We start from the raw sequence: 25,252 nt of genomic DNA, 5'->3' as shown, positions 1-25,252 counted from the left end.
TGCCCAATCAAAGTATTTGTGCAGGAATGGCAAAACCCTGACCGTGTTGAAATAAACAGCAAGTGCTGCGTTGATTTTAGTGATTGTACCCCATATTTTCTTGCTGCTGAATGATCATTAGAGTATGAATCATGGAGCATGTTAATACATGGAAAATTGGATGCAGGGACTTTTTCCTGCAGATTTATAAACTTTGGTTTTTGGAGAGCAGTAAATGAAAGGAGAAGGAGAAAGAAAAAAAAATCAAAGTGCAAGTGCATCGAGTGCAGGCATCAGAGCATCTTTCAGCTGTGCCTCCTGTTACGTAAGGCTGGGCTGTGTTTGGGCTGCAACTTGACACTGCCCCTTTCTCCCCCAGACAGAGCTTTTTCTCATAAAATTCACTCAGGCACTTCTTCTCAAGTTCTTCATACACTTTTCGCAAGAAAAAAGAAATCATTCATATCTCTCAAAGAGAGTCTCGGATTCTTTAGATATTTTCCATTATAAGCTTTTGGCACCATTATTACCCACGGATCAAGTTACTTTTCTGATCCCCCTTCTTTCATCTACTAAAAATGGATTATTTCATTATTAGCCTGGAACCGTTACTGTTCACAGAGATCAGGTCTGTATATGAACAATGCATCCCCCAGTATATTACTGAAAATCCCGGGGCTGTTGTAAGGTTTCCTTTAAACACTAGAAGTCTATTTTTTGTGAGATCTGCATAGTGGCAAAGTCTTTGAAAGGCCATCCCTTTTCTCTGAATTCTACAAAAGCTGAATATGGCTGTTTTCAATAGTTTATGAAGATCTTAACTTCATGTACAACACATAGAAATATATGTATATATTTGCAATATCTAGACTGACATTTATTGTAATTTGACTATAGTTTAACTATTTAATTAACAGTAACTATAGTTTAACTATTTAATTAACTTTAATTCAGTGTTGCTGTCATGTCAAATCTTTCAGTGTATTAAAAGTAGTCCAGGGAAAATTGGACATCATTTTTCTATTTGGTTCAGAAAGTGGGGAACACTTTTGGCTGGTGTGTTTCCAGTTTTTATTTTTCTGTTCTTCCTCTTCCATCAGAAGTGCATCTGTCCACATGTGGATCTTGACTTAAGAAGCAGGGAGGTCTCAGGAAAGGAGACCCACCTCATGAACTGGAAAGGGAATGTTTTCAAATCACTGTAGGAGACAGTCCTGCTCTCATGTTTCTGCCCCACTTGCCACTTTCTGTGGTGAAAACCACCCCCAGCATCAGCGGTCTCACAACTGCGGAAATCCATGAAATGTGGCAGAAACCTCAATCTTGCAGATCCTGGGACAGTGCCCTCAACTGCACAACTATTCCTGCTTCCCCTTCCTGCCCTCATGCAGACAGCAGCATTACCAAATCCTAATCCCAGCCAGCACCTCTGCTCCATCTTCTCAGAGCAAAACATCCTCTCATGTACTCCAAGTATTTTCAATTAGGAGAGCACCTGGCCTGTGAGAAGTGGGCTAAATCCTTCCAGTAACTTCAGCAGGGACCACCAATAGCAACAGAACCATCAGAATGGTTTGGCTACAAAGGGACTTTAAAGCTCATCTCATTCTACACCCTGCCATAGGCAGGGACACCTTTCAATATCCCAGGTTGCTCCAAGCCCTGTCCAACCTGGCCTTGGACACTTCCAGGGATGAGGCAGTCACAGCTTCACTGGGCAATCTGTGCCAGAGCCTCACCATCCTCACAAGCAAAATTTTTTTCCTAAATAATCCTGCACCCGTGACAATTTCTAGATGCCAGTGACACGGGCAGTGGCAGAACAGATGGAACCACAGGTAGAGCACTCACTTCCCATCCCCACTCCTCTGAGAGAGCTTGAATTCTTTATGTCCTCCATGTGCCTGCTAATTAAAGTGTCTTATCTGGTTAGACTCCATCATAACTTGTTTTCTACTTAATATGAGACAAATGGTTTACATCAGTAGAGACCTGAGTTAGACACTCAGTTCATACACAAATGAGGTGATTTAAATATTTTTAGGATTTATTTATAATGACCTGTTTCCTTCTCTGTTTAGTTTAATTTAATTGAACACTTTGCTTCTTTTCACTTTCATGTTCCCTCCTTTCTGTGTGTGCCATTTCCATCCTCATTCAATCCCATGTTGATGAGGCAAGGAAAAAAAAAACCCAGAACACCCCACCATCGATTCTAGTTGCCTAGGTTTGATTCCAAATCTGGAATTTAGCAGGAATCCTCTGTTACGCTGAATTATTGCACAGAGGCAAGCGTAACATCTTTGTGGGATGTGGGCTCTTCCAGACTCTTTGTCCTCCATGGTAATGTCCCAATCACACTGAAGTGCTCCCAAATGTGCGAGGACTATTTAAGCTTTGTAAATGCCGTCCTCCAAAAATCACTCCACATAAATGTTTCATGTCTCTCCTCTGCGATGCACAGGCCCCAAACATTCAGCTGTGAGGGTGTTTATATTTGTGGAACTCTCTTGAACATTTGCTGTGGATTTCAAACAGCTGCTACACTGAAGCACTGGGAATAGTAAGATCATGAATATTCAGGTGAAGCCACTGGAATGAACAGCCGTTAATAGAATAAATGCCTAAACAGTTGTGTAAGGCTTATTAAGACCTATTGGGGCTGAGATAATAAATTCCCTCTTTGACATGTTGCAACTACTGTAGTTTAAACATTTTGGACCACCTCTTCAGAACTGAAAGAAAAAATTATGTTAGTTCTGTGTGATAACACAATGAAACACCTGGAAGGCTTGGCGCCTGTATTAGATTTGGCAGGGAGATTGTAACATGCTAGCTCATCCCCACTTAAAATCATGGCACTGTTTATTGTGTTAGTTGTCAAGGTTATCCAAATTACATACAGTCTGGACGGAGCACACTTATCTCATTAGAGAATGTATTTTTTACTATTTTCTCTTCAAGTTTGGAAATAATAATATTATACTTCTGCACTGAGGCAGTAACATGGACGATCTATTGCCAAGAAGAGAAACTAATCAGAACACAAAGAAAAAACTACCCCATTCAAAGTTCTTTTTATCCCAAACCCAACAAAGTTTCGGAAACCAGCACCAGCAGTCTGGCTTTGAGCCTTCAAAAAAGATGGGCATCCCTGCAGCTGACATTCCTGCCATGGGGACTCCTTGGTGGCTGCTGTAACTCCAAAGCACTCCAAGTATCCAGAGTGGTTAATTGTTGCAGGAGAACTGTCTTTTCCTTTGAATTTAGCTGTCACGTTGCATTATGCTGTGCTGTACTGCCTGGTTCTGGCACACTGTGTCACGAAACATAAAATCCGACAGGATGCAGTGTAAGTCTTGGAGGTTAAAATTTAAAGGCAAACTCAGTAATATTTGATCAGTTACCTGCTGTCGGTTCAGATAAAGGGCGTTTGATCTCCATGAGCAGGGCTAACTTGTTAGAAGCAAACTTGCACATGGCACAGGGCTGCTCTCAACTCTGCAGCAGTGTGAACTGGGGAGTGTCAAAGCAGCTCAGGTGCACTTGGAACTGTTAAAAATTAACCCATCTGGCTCTTTTTTAAAATGTTTTAAGAAAAAGATCAAACTATACCCTTATTTACTAGTCTCTCTGGGTGACACCAGATTCTGGGTAGTTGTTTCAAGAGGAAAATCACCTAAAAAACCCAAAGGAATGACTTAATTCTGCTGAAATTTTACAGTCCCCCCGCCATACCCCTTCCCAGTTTTAACACACTACTCTTTCAGAGCCTTTCTGCCAGCACTGATGGGCTTTCCTGAACAATCTCAGTGTGTTTGTTGACTGCCTGCATGTACACAGCACCTGTATAAATCACCATCTGCATGAAAGCATCAGAAGCTGGTCAGGATGAAATAAAAGCTAAAATCCCGACATTTCCCTTCATCCCCTTCCCCACACTCCTGTTTTTCTGTGACCTGTTTATCAATATGAGAACCAAATCTGTTTCGGAAACTTCAGTGTCATGGTTACATTTTGGGAGGAAGGAACAGATGGAATAGATTAATTAGTCAAACTATGTTTAAGTAGAAAGGCATTTCTTTCCATGAGTAGCCAAAGGCTAGAAAGAACATATAAGGGACAAGGAGAAGTGCCTCAGGACTTCTTCCTTGCTGGAACAGCTTTCCAGTTTCAGACTTTCAGCAGCATAAAGGGTCTTTGATTTCAGCTCCTATTAAGAAGTAGGTCAGGAGGTGCCTGATTTTCAGGAGGGCAACTGCTCCCTTCAGCTTATTAAAAGTAGCCACTCCAAAACATTTCCTACATGTTGTTTTTATAGGCACTCTGGTGTATAAAGACTCCAACCAGCTATTCCCACAATCTGTAGGGAAGCAAGTGTCCCTGCTGCTGGGATCCATCACTGCTTGCTCTTGCTCTTGCACTCATCAGCATGTGCCTGCCTAATACAGTGTACCATCATCTGTCTCCAGTTTTCCAGAGCCTTGGGCAGATCCTCATTTCATCACCTCCCCATTTTTCCTGCTTGGAACAGAAGACTTGCCACCACACTTCTGGCCCCAGTGTTGTGAGCTGCAAGGAAGCTACGCCAGACACAGCACTGCCTCAGAAACTCAACACGACTTTGTTTAGCACCAGTATTGATCTGTGACTGGTGATACCATCCTGTGTGAGAAAACAAAGCCTGCAGTACAGCTGGTTTGGAAATCAGGTTTCAGTGGGTAACTGCAGCCTGTTTCATCCCTGTGTCCGGCCTGGTAGCATGCACTGCAAGGCTTTTGGCTTTTTTGGGGTTCAGTCATCTTACCTAAGAGGAGATACTTAAACAAGACACCTACCCGAGGATTTTGATCATAGTAATATCCTTTACCAGCCAGTGGAGAGGAATACTCCCATCCTGAATGCAATTTAGTTTTCTTTATGGGTCTGTTTTTTGCCACAGATTGCAAAGGGGGGCACCGACAACCTGACTTAGGTACTCATTGGCTGAGCACCAGGCAGAAGAACTCAGCCCCTTCCTCCTGTTGATTTGGTTTCAAAGGCACAATCCCCACAAGTAATCATATTTACCAACTAAAATGTGTTAATTCACCCTCTGACAACTTTTAGAGATGTGTTTTAGTGCTGTTTCTGTTTTTATTTTCTGTCACGGACAGAAGGGGAAGATGGGCAGGAGTCTGGGATGGAAACAGTTATTTCAAATAACAAAGGAAAGATTTTGGCCAAGAGGAAGATTTAAATCTAACCCAGATGTAGCTCACTGGTGTCTGGAATGGGAGAGATGGTCCCAATCACAGAGTAGCACCCAAGGCTGGCTCAGGAAGCAGAGTGATGTCTGTTGGTTGAGGAGAAAACTGTTTGCCTAGCCCCCAGCCAAAGGAAATGTCCTGGGACTGCAGCTGGGCAGAGCGGGATCAGGGAAAGGATGGAGCTTTGAAAGCAAATCCTGCTGGCTTCCTTTCTCCTTGGCGAAGGACAGAGTTGAAATAAGTAGGAGCAGGGTCTTGGGAGCAGAAGGAAAGTCTTTTACTTGATGTGTGGTGTCTGAGCAGGGGTCTGTGCCCCCTCTCTCCTTGGTGCCCTGGGCTGAGCTGGCACGACCCAGGATGAACCTGTGCAATCCCCTGCCTCATCACTGCATCCTGGAGCCAGGAGAGAGCTGTGTATCAGAGAGGTATCACCACATGCCAAATGTCTGAGGGGACAGGTACTTGTGCAGGTATACACCAGGTGTGTTTGTATAGCTGGCTTGACTTTTTAAAAACAGCGGTCTGAGATAGGCTTAAAAAATGACTTTAAATTCATTGTATTTGTCATGTCTTTGCTACAGTTATGAGGAGAAAGAAGGTAGGAAAGGAAGCAAGAAAGATCAATTTCCTGGTTACCTTGCAGTAACCCTGGGTACTAAGTTCTAGAATAAACCTCACAGTGGAAAACACTCTGGGTACTGTACTTGTTGTGAGGCTTAGTCTCAGCAAAACAGATGGAAAAACAAAAGAAAAGAAGTCACAAGAGGTCTGTTTAGCAAAGCATTATTTGAAATATCAAAGAAACAACATGTAGATTGTAGTGATCATTGTTAGATAATATTTTCTCTTTTTATGTAAGTAGTGCTATGTGCTGAGAAAACTTGGCTCACAGCTCCCTTTATCTCAGTCTAGTCACCTACCTTTTAAGAAAACTGAAATCACATTGTTCAAAACATTTGGCTCCAAGACTAACATCAACAAGGTGGTACAGAACAACCTGCTGATCTGTAGCTTACACTTCCAAAATTCAGATCTGGACTGGGAACACCTCAGAACAAGGCTAAGACATGGGCATGATCCCATTACAGAATATAGGTGAACACCAACAAACCCAGAGCTTTTTTGAAGGCCTTTAGAATGATGCTGTGTATTTAGGTTATAATTCTGTATGAATTCAGACTTTGCACAGAGCTGGAAGATGGATTTCAGTCCTTCCTCACTTTGCTAACCCCCACTGGAGGTGAGGATCCATGCATAGGAATTTAAGGCCATGGAGAGCAAGTTTGCTTTACCAGTGTTTTTTCATGGACTTTTTAGGAGTAGTCTGAGAACCCTTGGGTGATTTAATCTCAGAGGCCATGGCTGTATAATATTAGGATGGTGGTGTGGTTATTGGATTTGTGGTAGCATTAACTCATCTCTCTTTGTATTTTTTTTTAAAGAGAGGGATTAATGGAAGCAGGATCATTTTCGGAAGGGGGTTCTTTGGGTTTTCTTGGGACAGCAAGAATGTGCTTGCTGGTGAAAGAGTTGTTGAGAGTTGGGGTACAGGATCAGGATTCTAGGGAATGCAGGACTGCCATCCTGGCAGGAAAGAAATGGAGCTTGTAAGTGAAAACCACTTCTTATTTGGGAAAGCAGAGTAAAAAGTCCAGGGAGTAAATATGGGTTCCCAGCTTCAGTGCCACCCCTGCACATGCATCTTTCTGGGGGAAAAGTGAGCACTTGGCACGGTATGAAACAGCCTGGGAATGCTTTGTTTGCACAAGGTGATGCCCCCGGGTTCTGTGTGTCTCTGCTAAGCAGGGTCAGCTAAATTCAACTGAGGAGTCTGCAAAAGCTCCAGCACAGCCTGGCCCAGCCTCTCTGGAAGGAACTGCCATTCCTTGAAACCGCTGTAACCATCTGTAATCTGATTTTAACACTTTTGCTATCACTGATCTCTCCCCAACACTGATTCCAAACGTGGCAAGTCTCTGGTACTGATGCCAACCAGCACAAAGCCAGCATGAAAATCTCCATCACTGAAAACCCTGCATGATTAAAACACATAAATAAATAAATAAATGTATTTCCTATATACTTCAGTAATCAAAAAGCCTGGCTGTTTTTCCTTTTTCTTTGGTAAAGAGGTATTCTTACTTACAGTCTGGGTTCCATGGATACCACGAGCAACTCCAACTTTGTGCCTTTAATGCTTGCACTGTAGAAAATGCTGTTTAAATATTCATGCTGACCCTAGAAAGCTATCCACTCGGCCATCTGGAGGACTCCCATACCCCATCCACTGGTGTTTTATTTTGAAGGATATATTCTGATCACACTGACTCGGCTAAATAGACTATTGGTCCATTTGTTTTGTAACTGCTATTTAGTTACCTCTCAGGATGTCAGCTCAATTTATCTGTGTGGAGGAGAAGAATTCTTCAATAAAACTATAGATAAATAGGAGCAGGAGCTGTGGAGGGATAGGAGGTTACTCATTCCCACTGTCGCTGCCGTGCATGGAAGCGACCTTGTCTGGAACCAGCTAACCTTGTACCTTGCGATTCACATGAAAATTCAAAGCCAAGCCCTGGCAGGTCAGAGGGAGAGCCCAGCCTTGTGTTTAAGGAAAAAAGGGATTTGCTTGTTCAGGCAGTGCTGGGGTTGTGTACTGCACAGGGACACGGAGTGCATTCTGCCCAGGGCTAGAGGGAAATGAATGGAGAGAGAACACATTTAATTTGAAGTGGGAAGGAAAATGAGCGTGTGACATCAGAGAGAGCCAGGAAGAGGAGAAAATGCTCTGTGGAGCAGAGCAGGCAAGGTAGAGGTCTCACAATACTGCAGCTGGTCTTGCAAGGAAGGGCCAGTTCCTCAGGGCTGCCTGCCCGTGGTGCCTTGAAATGGGAACAGAAACGGCCCCCAGTTTCATTCCTCAAATTCCCAAAGGCATTGTTTGTAGTAAAGGAGGGACTATGGCCATCATGGCTCTCCAAGGGCAACTTAACTGTCCAGGGATCTGCAAAGTCACCCAAAACACATGCAGTGGCAAAAGCCTTTTGCTATTCACTGTCTGGTCCCTGAGACACCACACCAATATTGCCACAGAAGATGAGGTGAAATGTTCATGGCTAACAATGTTTATTTTGGCCTTTTCTCTCCAGTTTGGGTGTGGGGGCAGTGGCGCTGGTACTGTTTGACTGATTTATTTATGTTCAGAAGGAGGGTGGAGGAAGGGGGCGTATATCCATGGTCACGCTGACTTTTCCAAGCTGCTTTGGAAGAAAGTGCACACTTAATTGGCATTCAAAGTGCATCTCTGGCTCCTATCTCTCAGTAATGCTTGAATAGATTGTGGTGTGTACAAACCTGGCAATAACTCCACTCCGGACTGACAAGAGTTAGGAAACACTGCTTAATTCTTCTATTTCATTTTGCTTTTTTTTTTGTCTTGGAAAGAATTTTATTCTTTGCTGCTTGATCATTTTCCCTGTGATTCATGTCCTTTCAGGAAATAGTAATTGACAAAAATAAAGCACTTGGGTTGTTATTTAGTGAGCTCCAGCTAAATTCACACAGTCCTGCTTAAGAATCTATGCCCTCCATGCCACATTTGTTTTAAGCTTCCAGCCTCTTCTAGACAGATTTTTCCCCCCCATGCAGGCACAAAAGCACTGTAGTCAGCACAAATTTGGAGGTAGAAAAAAACCCTTGTAATAGCATATCTCATGCTGCTATCAATTTTCCACTGGTGGAGCACTGGGGTACATGAAGTCCTTTGTCTGTATACTGAAGTTGGCTTTGGTGACATTACATGACCAACAACATTATAGTGTGTTACACATTGGTTTGAATTGTAACTTAGGAAAAAAAAGGGAAAAGAGAGAATAAAATAAAGATGTCCTGGAATGTGGCCAGGGCATAATGATTTCAATTTTGAAGAAATCCAACAACCAATTATACTAAATTCAACATTTTCATGTATGATAAGTTTAAAATCTCCTCTAATCAAATAGGGGAAGCCCTTTTCCCCTATTTTGCTATGGTTTTAGTTACCAGTAGGCCTCTAAAAATCTGTTTCTGCTTAAAAAGAAACCTTGAAAGGTTATATTTACTATATGTATGAAAAAGGATTGAATGATACAATTATATATTTTAGAATACTAAAGCAATGTATAAGAGACTAATCACGATCCCAAATTCAATTTTCAAACCTTTAATTGATCCCATCCCAAAGGTAACATTCTATCTTAATTGCCATGCTGAAATGGTTGCAATTACGTAAAATAAAACTATTCATTGGTAACTGGAAAAAGTCTGCTCATTAAGCACATGACGGCCAGCCTTGAAAATACTTGATTGCAAAAGGATGCAACCACTTTGCTTATATTTCCTTTTCTGGTTAAACTCTCTTTCACATATGTTGAGCTGGTTCCAAAAAGCCACACACGCACAACAACGAGCTGGAGATGGAAGATGGTGCTGTGTGTGTGTCTGTGCTCCTGCACCTCCCATGGGCAAAGCCACCTTTGAGGGGGAAAAAAGGGACTAGAAGGACAAGAGACCTCGGTGCTCAGCTGGCACTGTGATCTCTAAAGGTGCTCCATGAGAAGGGAGCTTCTCTGGACGCCGAACAAACTCAGGAAGTTAAAATGGGAAATTGCACTACAGGATACAAAGGTATTCCTGCATGGGTGTCACACAACTTGCAGAACTAGGTAAGGTTGAGATCTTCTCTGTTTATTTGTAAACCAAAGTAAAAGCAAAGGAAACTTGTGGTTTTCTAGAGGTGACAGTAGATGTTGGTGAAGGAAGAAGACTGGCAGCTTTTTTATTATTGCCAAGAGAGCCTGAGCCACTCTCAATTTGATATCAACACCTGTGACACTTGGAATGGTGCCTCACTGGATGCAAATGTCATGTAAATAGTTATGAGGTGCTTATTCATTACCGCTACTCTTATTATTCAACCTCTCTAAGACATAACTGTCCAGCTGAGAAAAGCACATCCATAAGAATTCACCAGAACTGGGAACAGGCACAAGACTTTCAGCTGTGGTAACAGTGGATCACTGGGAGAAACTATTGCAGAGATAAGAACACCTAATTTTTTTCCCTTTGATCTCATCCCAACAAGGCTGGATGCCTTTCCAGGAGTAAACCTCCAGTCACACATATATCACTCTGCTTCCACTGGGAATAAAACGATAAATGTCTACAACTCTGGTATACAGGAGGTCAGACTAGGAAATCAAAAACTCTGGTCCTAAATACTTGACTTCCAAGTAACTCTCCAAGCAAACCCATCATATGGAGGTGTTGAAAATAATCCCATTCTACAACATGGGAAGTTTCCTTAGTGAGTGCCATTGTCTCAGCCTTAGTGCAGGTTTGGAGCTGTGTGGTACTTGAGTCTGTATAAACTCAGTGAAAAACATTCCCCATCCCCAGGAGCTCCTGTCTGGGTGGAAGCTGAGATACAGAGAAGATAGAGACAGATGGGGAAGCACCAGGTAAGACTGAAATGATTATGTGTTTAATAAGCATCAACTGCAGCACACCAGCTGTGGCTTCTTAGTCAACTTCTATGTGAGGATTAAGTATTCTAGTTTTATACCAGTGAATTTCAGGATGCAGGACAGGTCACTGGATACGCCCATCCCATGACATGCATACATCTGTCCATGCTATATGTGCTCATTACAGTCTGAGAAAACAGACACTTTAAACATCTCGGAGATACAGTCCAAGTGGTGTAGGTGCCTGAAGTCAGCCCCGAGAGCCTGGGTTTCTGTTTGCCTTTAACAAGAGGACTTAGACGTCCGATGGGACTTGGCTGTCCAAGCCATTCAGGGATGCCAGTGCCAGCCAAATATTGCCTATATATATCCTTAAACATCTGAGCCTTTGAATGGCAGGGCGATGTAGTGATGAATAAATGCCTACTTGGACATAGAACAAAGATATCTGACTGGCTGAATAGGCAGCATTTGAATTGTACAGAACACACAGATACTCTGTAAATGAATGGCTGTTCACTCGCTCCATCAATAGGAAAAATTGCTCTTTCTCTTTCTGAGCGCACAGTATTTGCAGTAAGAAGGACACACAGATAAAACCAAAAATCTATTTCATAAGCACTTGAGCAGACTTGTGAAAATAGAGCCAGTGCATCATTTTGCTGATGGAATCTAAAGTAGTGATTCAGATGGGAATCATCTCTGGCCCTGCAGACACTGGGGATCTGCACTCGTCCTGAGGCGTGCAGGCTGGTAAAGCAGGATTCCAAGCCTGACCTACTTTTGTCCCTACCTCGTTCCATCGGACCTAAATCCTGGTCCTGCATTCAGCCTGGAAGACTGTTGTGAATACAAATGATTCCAGGCATTGCTGATAGACTCCGAGGAGATCGAGTTCTGTATTTACTTGTACCATCCACACTTGGGAAATTCAGGGACTTTGAGGTCGTGAAAAATTGTTCCTCTAGCAAAATCAATGCACTTTTTGTGTAAATCAGCTTTGGAACAGCTTCAGGTTTCTGTGGAGGGTCAGTCTTCACTCAAAGAGAGGGTGAAACTCAGCACAAAAATTACTACCTGAAACTTTGCTGAACTTTACTAAAATAGAAACGAAAGGCCATATTCTTAGCTAGCATAAGCTAGTGCAGAGCAGCTATATAACAATTACCATGTAGATCAGCAAGGCTTGCATTTATTTACCTGGCTGACCCACCTCTCCTATTGATCACTGCAGCTGAAATCTTCAATGTATAGTTTTGTCTGATGCGAAAGAGAACAAATTAAATGTTAACTTTAAACAAAACCACAGATAATTATTCAGTTTGCTTTCAGCACACTGCTAAATAACTCAGAGCTTTGAATGTTTTGGGGTTTGAAGATAATTTCAGCTTTGCATTTCTGCTCCAGGACAGGGAAGATGCACTTTGGATAGTGGGACAAGTCTTTTCCATCGGTGCCCTTGGTCCTAATGTCACTTAGGGATCAGACAGCTGAGCCAGTGCCATAGCAGGATTGATTGAAGATGTACCCTTGGGAAGAGGTACGGGTTGCCTAAATGTCTCCTTCTGATGCCTGACTCAAACTAGTCTAATTTGGGTACCCAGTAACACACCTGCCTTCTCTGCCAGGGGATGTTTATAATTTTCATTAGGTACAGACTTTTATAGGAGATTGTTACCTGATACCAACTGCAGCAAAAATGCTCGAAGTTCAGCCTGAGCAAATGAAAGGGAAAACCTGGAATGCTGGTTGTGCATGGGCAAGGTGCTTGACTTAATTTCTGTTCAATTTGGGATTTTTAGGCATTGTCTAATTAACAAGGACCTGCAAAGAGACCAGTTGCTGTCTTCTAATAGGGAAAGGACTACGGTTTTCATTTCTGTCCACTTGTAAAAATGGCTAAACTGGAACCCTTGCAATGTGAATTTTTGTCACTTGACTGAAGTTCTGGTAACTTTAGGAACTCACATATCAAACTGCATTTTTCTGCTTTCATCCTTCACCAGTTCTACCCTTCTTCAGCTTTCATGAACACAAACCCAGGGGGTGAAACAGAACCGAGGAAGACAGGGAACAGAGGTTGGTTCAGGTCTGCTGAGCAGCCTCAGGTGTGCCAGTGCAGAACTGGATGAGCAGCTGTGCAGGTGCAGCCAGAACACCAGACAATGGGGTGAAAACACTACTGCACTGCACAAGACATCTGCCCCAAACATTATTAATCCCAGGTATGTGGAAGAGGCTGGGAAACAGCAAGAACCTTGGGCAGTGGAGCACAGGCTGTACCAGAGGTGCTGTAGGAGCCAGCAGAGATCTGGGAGCAGACCCTCAGTGCTCTAATCCTCACCCTCCCCTCTAGCTGCTGTGCAATGCTGATTCTATCATCCAAACCTCCTCAACTGCCTGCAAAGTGCAATCTGATAACACTGCTATGGAAGCTTCAGACCCACATGGGGTCATTGCGTAACACCCCACATAATAAAGGAGATATTTATGTCCTCTCAGTACAAAGCCAGTTAATAATCACCATTAGAAACAGCATGAAACGAGAGCACACAAAGCAGAGTTCTCTCCACTCAGAGTGTAAATTGCATAGTACTCCAAGATGAAGGCATGTTGTATTCTTTCCATGGTTATATTTAAATCTGTGTTTTCTTTAATTTAAATCTGCTCTATAAAGATCTCAGCAATTTGAGACAAAAGTATCCTTTAAAAGCAGAAAAAAACCATGACATGATAGCATCCTTCATGCCAGGCTGGCCCTGTTGTGATTTTACATTGAGGGTGCATTTTAATTGATGAAATGTGCTACACAGCACAACTTGAAAAAGTAACAACCTTTAGTTACCATTTGGAAATGTGACGGAGGTGGCAGAAGTTAAACTCTTAGGACTAAATGAAATAACAGAAGCTCCCTATCCTTTCTTGAAGACGCTCATTAGTTTTCACTTTCTCACATTCTGTTTGCCATGGATTTCATCCAAGAATGACGGATGTAGAGTTATTAAGCAAGTGATAGTTTCAAAACTCCAAGTGTCAGTGCTCAGTGTGGGAGCTCAGTTACCTTGCAGAGGCTGAAATACCCCTACCCTGGCTCTGGCATTGCCATGGAGGGAATGATCACATGGAAAGGTATGGTCAGAAAAGCCTGAGAGACACAAGTCAGTTATAGGAATGGACAAATAAACAAATGAGAACTGTTTGAGGAATAAGCTGGTATTTGAATGCATCAGCACACACAGGAAACTGGGGGAAAAAAAAAAAAAAAAAAAAGAAGAGGAAGGAGTATTTGTTTGCAGAAGGCAATGAACAAGTACCTTTTCTTAAATTCAGTCCAGGGCTGGGATGCAGGGGTATCTCAAATCCTATAAGGTTTCTGTGAGGGAAGAGACAAATCACTAAAGTTTCTGATTCTGGGCTTGGGAAAGAAACCTGCACGTGGTTTTTCTCGTTCCTGTGGGCTTGCTGACCAGTGATGGTCATAGAGTCATTGGCTGGTTTGAGTTGGAAGGCACCTTAAAGGTCATCCAGTTCCAACTCCCTCAATGAGCAGGGTACCTTCCACCAGAAGTCCATAAGACATCCTCCGAGGGCAGGGTAAAAAGGATAAATGAACCTGCTGGAGAACATGGAAGGCAAATCAGTGCTGCAAAGCCTGGCCCTCTCCAGCTGAGAAGCAGAAAAGCAAAGAGCCCAAATGATCTTTCCTCATTTTACCTTTCAAGTGACACAACTAACACACCTTCCTCCTTTTCCAAAGATTTGGAGATTTCCTCTGTCCCTGTTCACTTGTATCTCTTGTCTCTTGCTGACACTCGGAATGAATCAAACCCATGTGTCAAACAAGACCCTGCTTCTTTAAATTGCTTTTCCCACTTGATGGAAGTGAATTGAATTTGCTCACAAACTGAAGAGGAAACAAAAAATAACACTGAAAAAATCTGGCTATGTAGATCTTTTTCTGTCCTAGATGCAGTAAAACCTAACAGGGGTCTGACTGAGAAGCCTGTTAAGAAATTTCTCACTTGTTTTTCAAACTGAAGTGATATGATGTGTGTCAGCTTGGATCAGACTGCAAGTCTGGACATCGAGTTCTGGCTGGTGGTTTGAATTCCACACCTGGAAGCCAGCAGGGTCATTCTAGAACCAAAGTCTGAACTCTACTTCTGTAGGAGTTTCTATGCTTAAACAACAGGCTTCAGCCTTATTGTAAAGATTGGATTTTACTTTTGAGTTAATGTGGAGGCTGTTGTTAACATTCTGCCTGAAAGTGGCTTAGACTGGCAGGGACCTTCCAGAGCAGTGGACCTAACCAAGTCTCTTTTTTCCCTGGAAACTAGAATCCTGTGATATTTGCCACCAGATTTTGCAGAGGACTCTCTTCTGGAGAGGAAAAAAAAAATTAAGCCCATTCTATAGAGTCTTGCTTTTGAGTTAGTAGCTAGTGCCTGTTCGCACTGACTGAGATTTTAAAGCCCTGCTGTAGCAGATACTGTGGCCTGGTAGTTCCCAGCCTTGGCTTTTGTTGTGGCTTTCCCACTCCCTCTGATCCTGTCTTCTTGACCTGCTCTCTCAGGCCCTCGTTGCTGGGCCTTTTCTGTGTTTTGGATTCGTGCCTGCATCTCCAGCACATTGCTGTCCTTTCCCAGGGCTTTGCTGTCAGTTCCTTTGTGTACGCTCATCTTTCACTGAGGCCTTCAGACCGCCTCGATTTGTCTTGTGCTCTCTAACACATGTGGGGCAGCCCTGATGGTATTCTCCAAATACATATTTTGCTGCAAGTCCACACATTTATTCTTTACTGGTCTTAGTCTTCCTGTAACCTTAATTAGAAATGTAATTAGATGATGGCTGCTATTCCTTGGGAGCTCCCAAGCATGCACTAATTGATAGCCCCCCATTACTCACTATGAGCCATAGAAAAATCCATTTGCTGTAACAGCTGTTGCAGGGCACGGATGGGAAACAAGGTGTCAGGGCATTTCTAGAAAGGTCCAGAAGAAAATGAACTGTCTGAATGTAACAGAGTGCCTTCAGGAATGAATGAGGGCTGATTTATCTCCGCTCTACCAATTATATAATTATAATTCCTGCCAGTAAGAATTTTTAACATACGGTTTGCTGATGGGTTCATGAAAACAGGGCTGGTCTGGACCTGGAGAAATCCCCTGTGAGAGCCTCTGTCCAAAAACTGGCTTGTTCCTGGCAGAGATTTGTCGAGCATATTCTTTAGCATGATCTGTAACAGTGGCCTGGGCATGTCCTAAGGAGTTTTTTTTTTTTCTGCAAGGTCTGGAAAAAGAACAGGAGCAGCGATAACATCCAGTGGAGAGTCAAAGTATTTGAGAGCTTCCAGGGGCACATTCCTGACAGCTGTAAGAGCTGGTGCAGAGTACTAGGAGTGGGCTTGCACCAGAGTTATGAAAACAGATGTGGAAGAGAGAATTTCTGTCCCAAAAAGCTCACAGAAATGGTAAAGGAGTTTTGTATCCATTTTGGCTTGAGGTTTTCTTAGGCTTTGTGATCTGATTTTATTTACCTCAAGTCAGTTTGTCCAGTGTTAATATTGTTCATGATTATAGGAAGAAAATGTTTTAAAATTACAGATTTCATTGAAAAATGCTAAATGTGAGCTGCAGAGCAATGCACTGCTCTTCCTTGGTCCATGACAGGACCAGGAATGCCAGTTTGGTGTGATCCTGGGATAGCTTCAGACTGAATGTGGATGCAGATTTGGTTCTAGCTCTATTAGCACACCCAGCTTCTTCAGACAGATCTTGTCATCCCGTGGTCAGCATTGAAATAACAAACATTTCACACAGCCCACGAACTGTTTCACCAGCAGCATTATTTCCACCAAACAGGTGAAGCAGAAAGGATGGAAGGGCCTCCTTCAACTTCTGTTGAAATACATGGAAAAACTCACACTGCCTCCATAAAAGAAGTTAGATCAAGTTCCAAGGCTGCACGTCAACATTTTTCTGAGCACTCCTGACTCTGCACAGGGGCCCCTCCATCATGTTACATTCCTTTGCAGGGTAAAGGATGTGGGAATTTTTTACCCTTCCAGAGACAGCTCTCCTTTGAAATCACATTTGTTTTCTCTGTAAGTGCTGGAGAGAAATGGATGGGAAAATCTCAACAGTGAACTCTAAACTGCCTTTTATGCTGGCATCATTTTTTGGAGGGGGGAGGAAGGGAGTGTGCGTGCACAGGCACTCACAGCTAAGGTCTTAATTCTATCTCCAGATGCTGTGCATAATCTAGAGGTTTATCTTAATGAATTATTTCTGTTATTACTGCAGGCAAAGTGAGATTTAATTTGATGTGTGATATATCCCTGGATTAACTACCCTTTGGTTTTATTTGCTCCATAATGGTGAATTTTTGTTTATAGACCCATTTTGTAATTACATCCCTGAGCTCAGAAGGGCTACAGCAGTGCTGCTCCATCCTATAGGAAATCAGGATCCAATTCCCTTCTCCCAGTCCTGTTGTCAGCTGTGGCTAAAACAGAAGCTGCACAATATGATGTTCACCATTTTGTCTCCCTTAATTGCAGTTTTACAGGACAAAGTACAATGAATGGAAAGACTCTCCTTGGATGGAAAGACTGGGATACCACCTGGGAGGCGTCTGCAAAATGCCAGAGACTCTTCACTTTGAAAAATGGCAACAATGTGTGTTATAACAGGTGCCAGGAACAATCAGTTGAGTCCTTCATGAAACCTACATGTTGAAAGTGCCACAGCTCCACAGAGGCTCCAAGGGTGGCAGAGGAAGCTGTGGGGCATGGCAGCATGTGGAGCAGGGGTTCATTAATTCCTTATTTCCCTGCTGTGGTCCTCTGAGAGGGAAGTCAAGCTGAAAGATGCAGTGCAGGCTGGTGGTTGTGGCAATGGACACTCCTCTCCTTCCTACCCACCCAGCCTAGCCCAAGGAGGTTTGGGACCAGCATGTCTTATTCACATCCTTACATTACCCCCAGCTGCCAAAGAGAAAAAGAAGCCTGACCCTGCTCCAGCTTATCCATCTCCCTGGTGCTCGTGTGGCAAAGCCCTGAGGGTCCTCCATTCCCCCTCTCAGATGGAGAGTCAGGGGGGCTGAGATCCCAGTGCAGCTCCGTGGAGGGCAGGACACAGCACTGCAGTCCCAGGAGCTGTGGCAGCACCCACACCTAATCCCCTGGGAACATATGGCACTCATGCAGAATCAGGTTTCATTGCAATCATGGTGATCTTAATTAGTACTACTTATAACAACAGAAGTCAGCCTAAGTACTGGGAAAAGTAAACGGAAGCAACCAAATCCATCTGGGTATTAGTGTGCCCCTTGGAAAGGGTGGGGGGTTTTGGACTTTTGACCTAAAGCAGTGCTGCCTCACTCAACCCTTCACTCACAAATCTGCACTCAGCTTGCTGGGGTCCACAAGCTTCGTATTATTTAGAGAAGAGAAGCTTTGGGATTACCCAATTGTGGCCTTGCAGTACCTGAAAGGCCCTGAAGGACAAGGGGGAATGGCTTCCCTCTGACAGAGAGCAGGTTTAGATTAAATATTAGGAGAAAATGCTTCCCTGTGAGGGTGGTGAGGCCCTGGCACAGGTTGCTCAGAGAAGCTGTGGCTGCCCCATCCCTGAAAGGGTCCAAGACCAGACTGAACAGGGCTTGGAGCAACCTGGGATAGTGGAAGGAGGTTGGAATGAGATGAGATTTAAGGTCCCTCCTAACCAAAACCATTTTGTGGTTCTTTGATTCTGTGGACTGATCTCCTCCTTCCCAGGATGACCTGCACTGCAGCAGCAGAGCTGTGCTCCTGCCAGAGCCCTGAGTGACAGGTCACTCACCTTGGAGTGGGGATCTCCATGGGACAAGGCAGCAGCTACAAAATTCAAACTGCAGATTGTGCCTTCAGAGAGGGAGGTGCTGGGTTTGATCCCTAGTCAGAGTCACACTAAAAAATATTTCCTAGGTACACATCACGCTGATGACAAAGTGTTTGGTTTTATACTGACAGACAAGAATGTTCGATTTTTTACTGACAGGCAAGAATGTTTGAGGTCATTAAAATGCATGGAACCAAAGCCTCTGGTTTATAAAGAGTGCCTGTAGATTTATGTTACACAGCTTGTATTTGTAATTGCTCCTGATATGTCAGTTGTCATGCACTCCCATTAAAAGTTTATGTCCAGTTTTTTTTTGCCCCAGCTAATAAAATTAAATGTTGGAAAGCCAAAGCAAAAAACGAGATATGTTGGCCTTGCTTGGACCACTGTAAGATGGGATATTCTGAGCTGACACCAAAGCTGTCTTCAGAATCACCTACTGTTCTGAGAGCAGTGTACTAAACCCCAGCTTCCTGCCTTTTCCCTGTTAAAACCAAACCTGGAGTGTTGTTTTACAGCCTTGGGAGTGTGAATTTCAAATGGCCCTTAAGGGTGGAAAGTGATTTAAAAATATTTTTCTAAGAAACTCCAAAACACAAGCAGCATTTTTATGAGTGAAAATCTAGGAGTATGCGTCAACATTTGCAAATATATCTGAGGGATGCAAGGAACATAAATCCTAGGACTTTAAAGTTGTCACAAGGCCAAGTTCTTCTTTTCTTTACCCATATGAGTAGTGTTGCTTTAGTCAATGGATTGCAACAGTTTCTGTAAATAAAATGAGTAAGATTTAGCCTGAAGTCTAGAGAAGATAATATGAACAATCTTTCTTCCCCCCAGGGAGTAGAGTCCAAGCATTCCTTGGCTTGCCCTGTCCCTGCACAGCCCATGGGGCAGGATGCACCGTGCTGGCTGCCCCAAGTGTCAGTGCCTTCATCCCAGCTCTCGTGGGGCTCCTGCTTCCCTGGCATCTTGCTGCTGCTGTTGCTGCTGCTGCTGCTGCTGTTGCTGCAGGGTCTTTGGCCATTCCCAGACACCTCTGCCCTGGGCTCTGTCTCTTCCCAGTTGTTTTGCTGGAGGAGGGAAGCACCACTGGGATCCTCCTGGGATTCCTCCTCTGAGACTTAACTAAAGACCAGAGGAGCAGAGAGGAGGGAGCAGCAGGACAGAGGTTACCACACTTGCCTTCCTCTGCATGTTCCAATCAGGGCTGGAGACAGACAAACCCTTCCAGCACTGGCTTTGGTTTTCAAGGCCAGAAAGGACCATTATGATAATCCCATTTGACCTCATCCACCACTGAAAGGGGCTGAGGAACCAACAACATGCTCATGAAGTTAAGCAGAGCTAGCACGGATTTAAAAGCTACCACAGAGAATTTATGCTGGCAATTGCAGCTCTGCTACAAATTTGTTGAGAAAAAATATGGTGTTTTTTTTTCTTTTTTTTTCCTAGACTACTTTTTTTTGCAAGAAGTAGAGTCTGGTACTCACCTACATCTGCAGCAGGTCATTTACTGGCCCTTTTTCCTATGCTAATAAGGTATAATAAATTTAAGACCAGTAAAGAATCTATAAAGGCTTGACGACTATTTTTACAGATTTTGTATGTGCAGTGAAAGGCAAATTGTTTGCAGCAATTATTGATTGTGAAAGGCTGAGTTAATGTAATTGCAGAATATAAAAGGAGGAAATATAATAAAAAAATAAAATTAATATACCAGTCACAGAATCTGAACTCAAAAAGCCAATAAAAGACATGCAATAAAGCACTCCAGGGAAATGGGACTCTGTCACAGTGAATATCAAGCGATTTACTGAAAAGTGCAGATATCAACTGCAGCATTTCTCACTGCTCAGCCATTTACTTGAGTCCTGCCTATGTTCATTGTTTTACAAAATTAGTAACTGCAGCCAAGCCCACACTTCACTGATTGCAAAGTGTCAGCAAGGTCTTCACCTGCCTCGCCATGGAAGCAGAGCTTTGAAGTCTTACTCTGGGATGCAGAGGAAGGATGCGGAAAGACGTTGGTCCAGTAGGAAAATGCTGGTGTCATCAGCCTGCCGAGGGAACAGCTAAAAATGGAAAACTTCCCAGGGAGCTGGGGTCCAGTTACACACTGGTACAAGATGTCCTACAATTCAGTGCCCATTTGAGCAGCACCCTGTGGTGAGAACAGTGGCATCATCAATGTCAAAATCATGCACCAGACCCCACAAACATCATGACATTGACTAGAAAATCAGGAGACTAAACAGAAGAAACTAAAGATATGCCCTTTATATTTGTTACTTGACATTTTTGGACCTTCTAGGGTTTGGATTGTCAAGCTTTGCTCTGTCTTCATGAAGAACTGGATTGTGTTTTATTTTGTGCCAAAGCTCAGATTAGTGGCATGTTCAACCTCCAGCAGTTCCTGCCCTTGAACAGATTGAAGTCCGTTACAATCAGGACTTGCAGAACGGGCAGAAACAGAGGTTGGTGGCAAATCAGGTAAAAGCAGGAGGAAGAAACACAGGAAAAAAATATGGGAGAAATTTTTTACTGTGAGGGTGGAGAGGCCCTGTCACAGGTTGCCCAGAAAATCTGTGTCTGCTGCATTCCTGCAAGTGTCCAAGGCCAGGTTGAACAGAAATTGGAGCAACCTGGGATAGTGGGAGATGTCCCTGCCCATGGCAGGGGGTGGAATGGGATGATCTTTAAGGTGCCTCCCAACCTAAATAATTCTGGGATTCTGTGAAGAGAACATCCTTACTCCTCAAGATGTGCACACTAATAAATTTGAGTAGCTGATGAATTTGTTCTATATTTTATTTTTTTTATTTTGTTAAATACTATACAAAGGTTAACAACAGTTCTCCCTATTTTCCATAATGCCATTTCTCCCTAAAACCTTGGCCAGGCTGGATTTCAGTAACTCTTCTGGAGGATGCTCTGGTCTCCAGAGCAGGCTGGAAGTGTGCGACTTACTATCAATAAAAAAAAGGTAAGCAAAATCCCTGCTAAATGTGCACTTACATTTTCTTCATTTACAACAGGACTTTCTTAGCACTTTCAGTCCAGAGTGGGAAGTAAGAATATCCTTTTAATATGTCCATCCAAAAATAAGTAAAATATAGATCTTTCATAGGCTATATATTTAAAAGAAGAAATGGTGCTTTTAAAATGGAATGTCCAATATCTGGTGACTAATGGATGACAAAGAGGCTGCAGGGTACTTTATTAAATGTCTCTAGAGACAAAGAAGTCGATTGCTACTCACTGAGTTGATTTACAACGATAAAGATTTCTATTTGTAGAAACCTTGTTGGCTTCAGTCACCTCCTCTTGCATCTCAGGGCACATAGAAATTGAGAGCTTTGCTTTTGCAAGAGAAAAGAATTTTTCTCTCAGCTCGGCCTGACTGCATTTTTCTGGTTATCATGACAATCCTATCAGACTAATGGGCTGACAGCCCCAGAACAGCTCTGCTATCTAGGAAGGGAATGATGTGACCTCCAAGAATCATTATGTCATATCTAGTAGGAGCTTTATTGTTTTATTGATACCATTCCCTGTGCTGAAACCATTCAAAAATGAAATAAAATGCTTCTCTGCATTTATCAGTGGTGAGAGGGAAGAATGAACAAGTTCACCTGGATTGCCGCCAAGAGAGGGGAGCAGAGAGGCTGGGACAGTGATGGGGGTGTGTGATGGAAACACTCTGGGGTCACTGGCAAACTGTCCTTGGAAGCCTGGTGTCTCAGGCCCCCAGCTAGCCCAGCCAGAAATAATTTATGTTTCTGTGTCAGTACTTGTTCCACCTGAGTTTTTCTCATGGTTGAGAAAACTCTTTCTCTTCATGGTTGTTGGTGGCATAACCTACTTTAAAGCCCTAATTCTGAGCCTGTGCTTAGGACACCAGCTCACATTTGCTCTGCAGTGTCCTGAACTCTCTATGGGGTGCTCTGCACTTACTGCATCAAGTCATGCTGTCCTGTGTCCAGAGTTCAGACTCTGGACAGACTCACAGAAACTCTGTGAGTGAATCTCCTGCTTCCCTAAACCAAGCTTAAGACAGGCTTGGGAGTATTTTGTAGATAAACTTGTAGTAACCAAGGTCAGAAATAAAACAACAACAGATAAGAGAGATCAGAAACACTGATTTGCTGATCAGCAAAGCCCTCTTTTTCCACTGCTTTGTGGTGTGGCAACAACTGAGACCACAGAGCTTCTCATTTGCTGATGTAACTCCAAAGGTGGACAAAACAACTGTACTGGGGCAGGCTAAATAAAGGAGCTGCAGCTTCAAAGGAAAGCACTTGCAACATGAAACTTGTGATGGGCTTGTGAAGGTGTCAGTGTGACAGAAGCCCTGGGGCTCCCGACAGGATGCCCATTGATGGGAATAGCAAGGTCACGATGGATCTCGAGGATCCATCAATCACCGGAGCACAGACTGCAGGCACGGCATAGCTGGAGTGACACAGCCACTTCCATAGTGCTGGCAGGGCTGGGCTGCCTGGGCTCTCCTGCCTTTAAAGGAGAACAAATTTTTACAGAAGGAGCTAGAAAACGGTCTAGGAAAACAAAGGTGTGTTACGACTCATCACACCGGGTCTTGCCTGTGCTTTCTCCTATAAACCTACAGAAATTTGTGAAGCAGCTGAGTCGTCACTTCTTTGCCCTAAAGCTGACTAGCAGGTTAACAAGAGGAGATTATTTTAAGACCATCATTTTATAGGATGAAGGTATCAATTCTCTATCTTACTGTGGATAATCCTGTTACAGGATAACATGATTTTAGGACAGTCCATTACAAAGGACAATCTTTTCAGTCTTGTCTGACTGGTTTCTAAGTCCTTCGTAGCTACTTCATGCAAAGAAAATGTGAAATCCCAACTTTCTATTCCAGCTGTTGAGCTGAATTTCAGCTGATTTCACCAAGACATTGCACAGCATCTATATAATTTATTGACAGTCTCAGTTTAACTCAATTATACAAATATGCAGCTTGCCACCTGCCCCACTTGCATTTTTGGTCTGACATACATCAGTGCACACCAGCCAGAGGTGACCTGCCCCACCACTGTGTTTATCTGCTGAGGTGTCCTGTGGTTTTACCTTCCCAGGGTCATTACAGAGCAATGGTGTGTTACCTCTGCTGTTTTAAATGTGGGGAAAATGAGGAGCAAACAACTGAATGAGTACCCCAGAGTCTCTGTGAAAGGCAAGAATCAAACTCATATGAACCAGAGCAGTGGTAAAAAAAGCACAGTCTCCCCAGTTTGCCCTCCTTTCACTTTTACCATAAATTCCCAAGGAAGGTGTTTATTGAAGACGTTTCTAACTACCTCTCTAGTGCCCACACATTCATTTTTTTGGCTTCCTATATGGAACATTAACACACCAACAATGTATTTTGCTTTATGCCAAAAATTAACTACCTGCAGTCTTACAGGGGTCAACGGGGCTCTCCACAAGCAGGCTGTCTTTTCCACTTGGTTTGCTTTCTAGAAATACAAACTTAGTTCTTTAGATCCAAACAAGTCCAAATCTTTCCTCAGGAAGAGGAAATACTTCTGCAGGTCTTGTTGAAATTCAGGGATGTTGAGTTTATTTACTGTAACAGCATTTAGGGGCCTGAGGAATGGACCAGAAGCTTACTGAGATCAGTGCTATAGAAACACAAGATAAAGAAAACTCCCTTCATTTAGTGATGCTGGGTAGGGGCTGTGTGCACTGAAACATCACAAAATGAAAAAATTAGTATATTTCCACATACTAAACCATAATGAGCTGCAATAAAAGCATTGTTTATAAATTACACTATGGTATCTCAATAGTGACAACTCCCTGCTCATTCTCACCTTCCTCTTTCAAAACACTTGTCTTGGTTGTTTACAAAGCACTTTCTCCACCCAGAAATAAACCCTCAATTATTTTCTCTCATCTCTGTGAACAAATGATTCACTGCAAATTCTTCTCTCCAATGAGGTTAAAATCTATGTGTGCAAAGGATTTCAACTCAATGATATATTCTTGTCCTCTCTGGGGAATATCACTGATATTTACTGGAATAAAGAAGGAAGAGAATTTTTCTACTTCGGTTAATGCTTCAAACTATTCCCTCCTATCGAAAAGCTCCTTCAAAGCAGAGACAGCTCATTTCCTCAAGAAACTGTATCCACCCACCAAATGTTATTTCTCACCCTACATAAGTAATAGGAGATTTCCTACTTTTTGCCCACTTCTACCCCATAGATTTAATGTGTAAACTGGGAACATGCAGAATATATTGCTTGGCACAAGTCAGCAAAGTTTCACCTGTGAGAACACAGTATGAATTCAACCCTTGGCTGTTTGCACTAAACCACAGGGAGAATCTACCATAAAGTGATGTAAAGTTCATAGATCAGGCACAAACCCACAAACCCAAACCCACAGAGCAATGTTTGGGCTTGCAGAGCTCACATCTCACTTGAGCTGAGCCTTGTCCCAGGGCAATCACAAAGGGAGCACAGCACTCCCTTCTTGCTGTAAGGGGCTCCCAGTATTTTGGGAGAATGCTGAGGTACAAATCCCCAGTAAAAACACTGAGTGAGAAAGGGAAATATTATCTATTTCCTGAAGAAGGCAGAGCAAAAGTGATTGATGTTCC

The 25,252-nt window shown here is 43.1% G+C and overlaps 1 protein-coding gene and 2 long non-coding RNA genes across 17 annotated transcripts in view; 2 read left to right on the top strand and 1 right to left on the bottom strand.

The window, feature by feature from the left end:
• The window catches only part of LOC135305429 (uncharacterized), a 51,895-nt gene extending 41,169 nt beyond the window's left edge, over positions 1-10,726 (top strand). The window contains exon 7 of the long non-coding RNA XR_010366610.1: positions 10,665-10,726. This is a non-coding gene — a long non-coding RNA (uncharacterized LOC135305429). The remainder of the gene's footprint in view (positions 1-10,664) is intronic.
• The window catches only part of NFIA (nuclear factor I A), a 406,668-nt gene that overhangs the window by 301,323 nt on the left and 80,093 nt on the right, over positions 1-25,252 (bottom strand). The window lies entirely within an intron of this gene.
• Positions 11,959-17,893, top strand: LOC135304161 (uncharacterized). The gene is made up of 3 exons (XR_010365608.1): positions 11,959-12,272; positions 12,739-12,957; positions 17,292-17,893. It is a non-coding gene; the product is annotated as an uncharacterized LOC135304161 (long non-coding RNA).

Source organism: Passer domesticus, chromosome 7 (genome assembly GCF_036417665.1).
Source record: "Passer domesticus isolate bPasDom1 chromosome 7, bPasDom1.hap1, whole genome shotgun sequence".
In the NCBI taxonomy this organism is placed as follows: domain Eukaryota; kingdom Metazoa; phylum Chordata; class Aves; order Passeriformes; family Passeridae; genus Passer; species Passer domesticus.
Note: the sequence above shows the minus strand (reverse complement) of the source record. Positions and strands in the feature narration are given on the sequence as shown.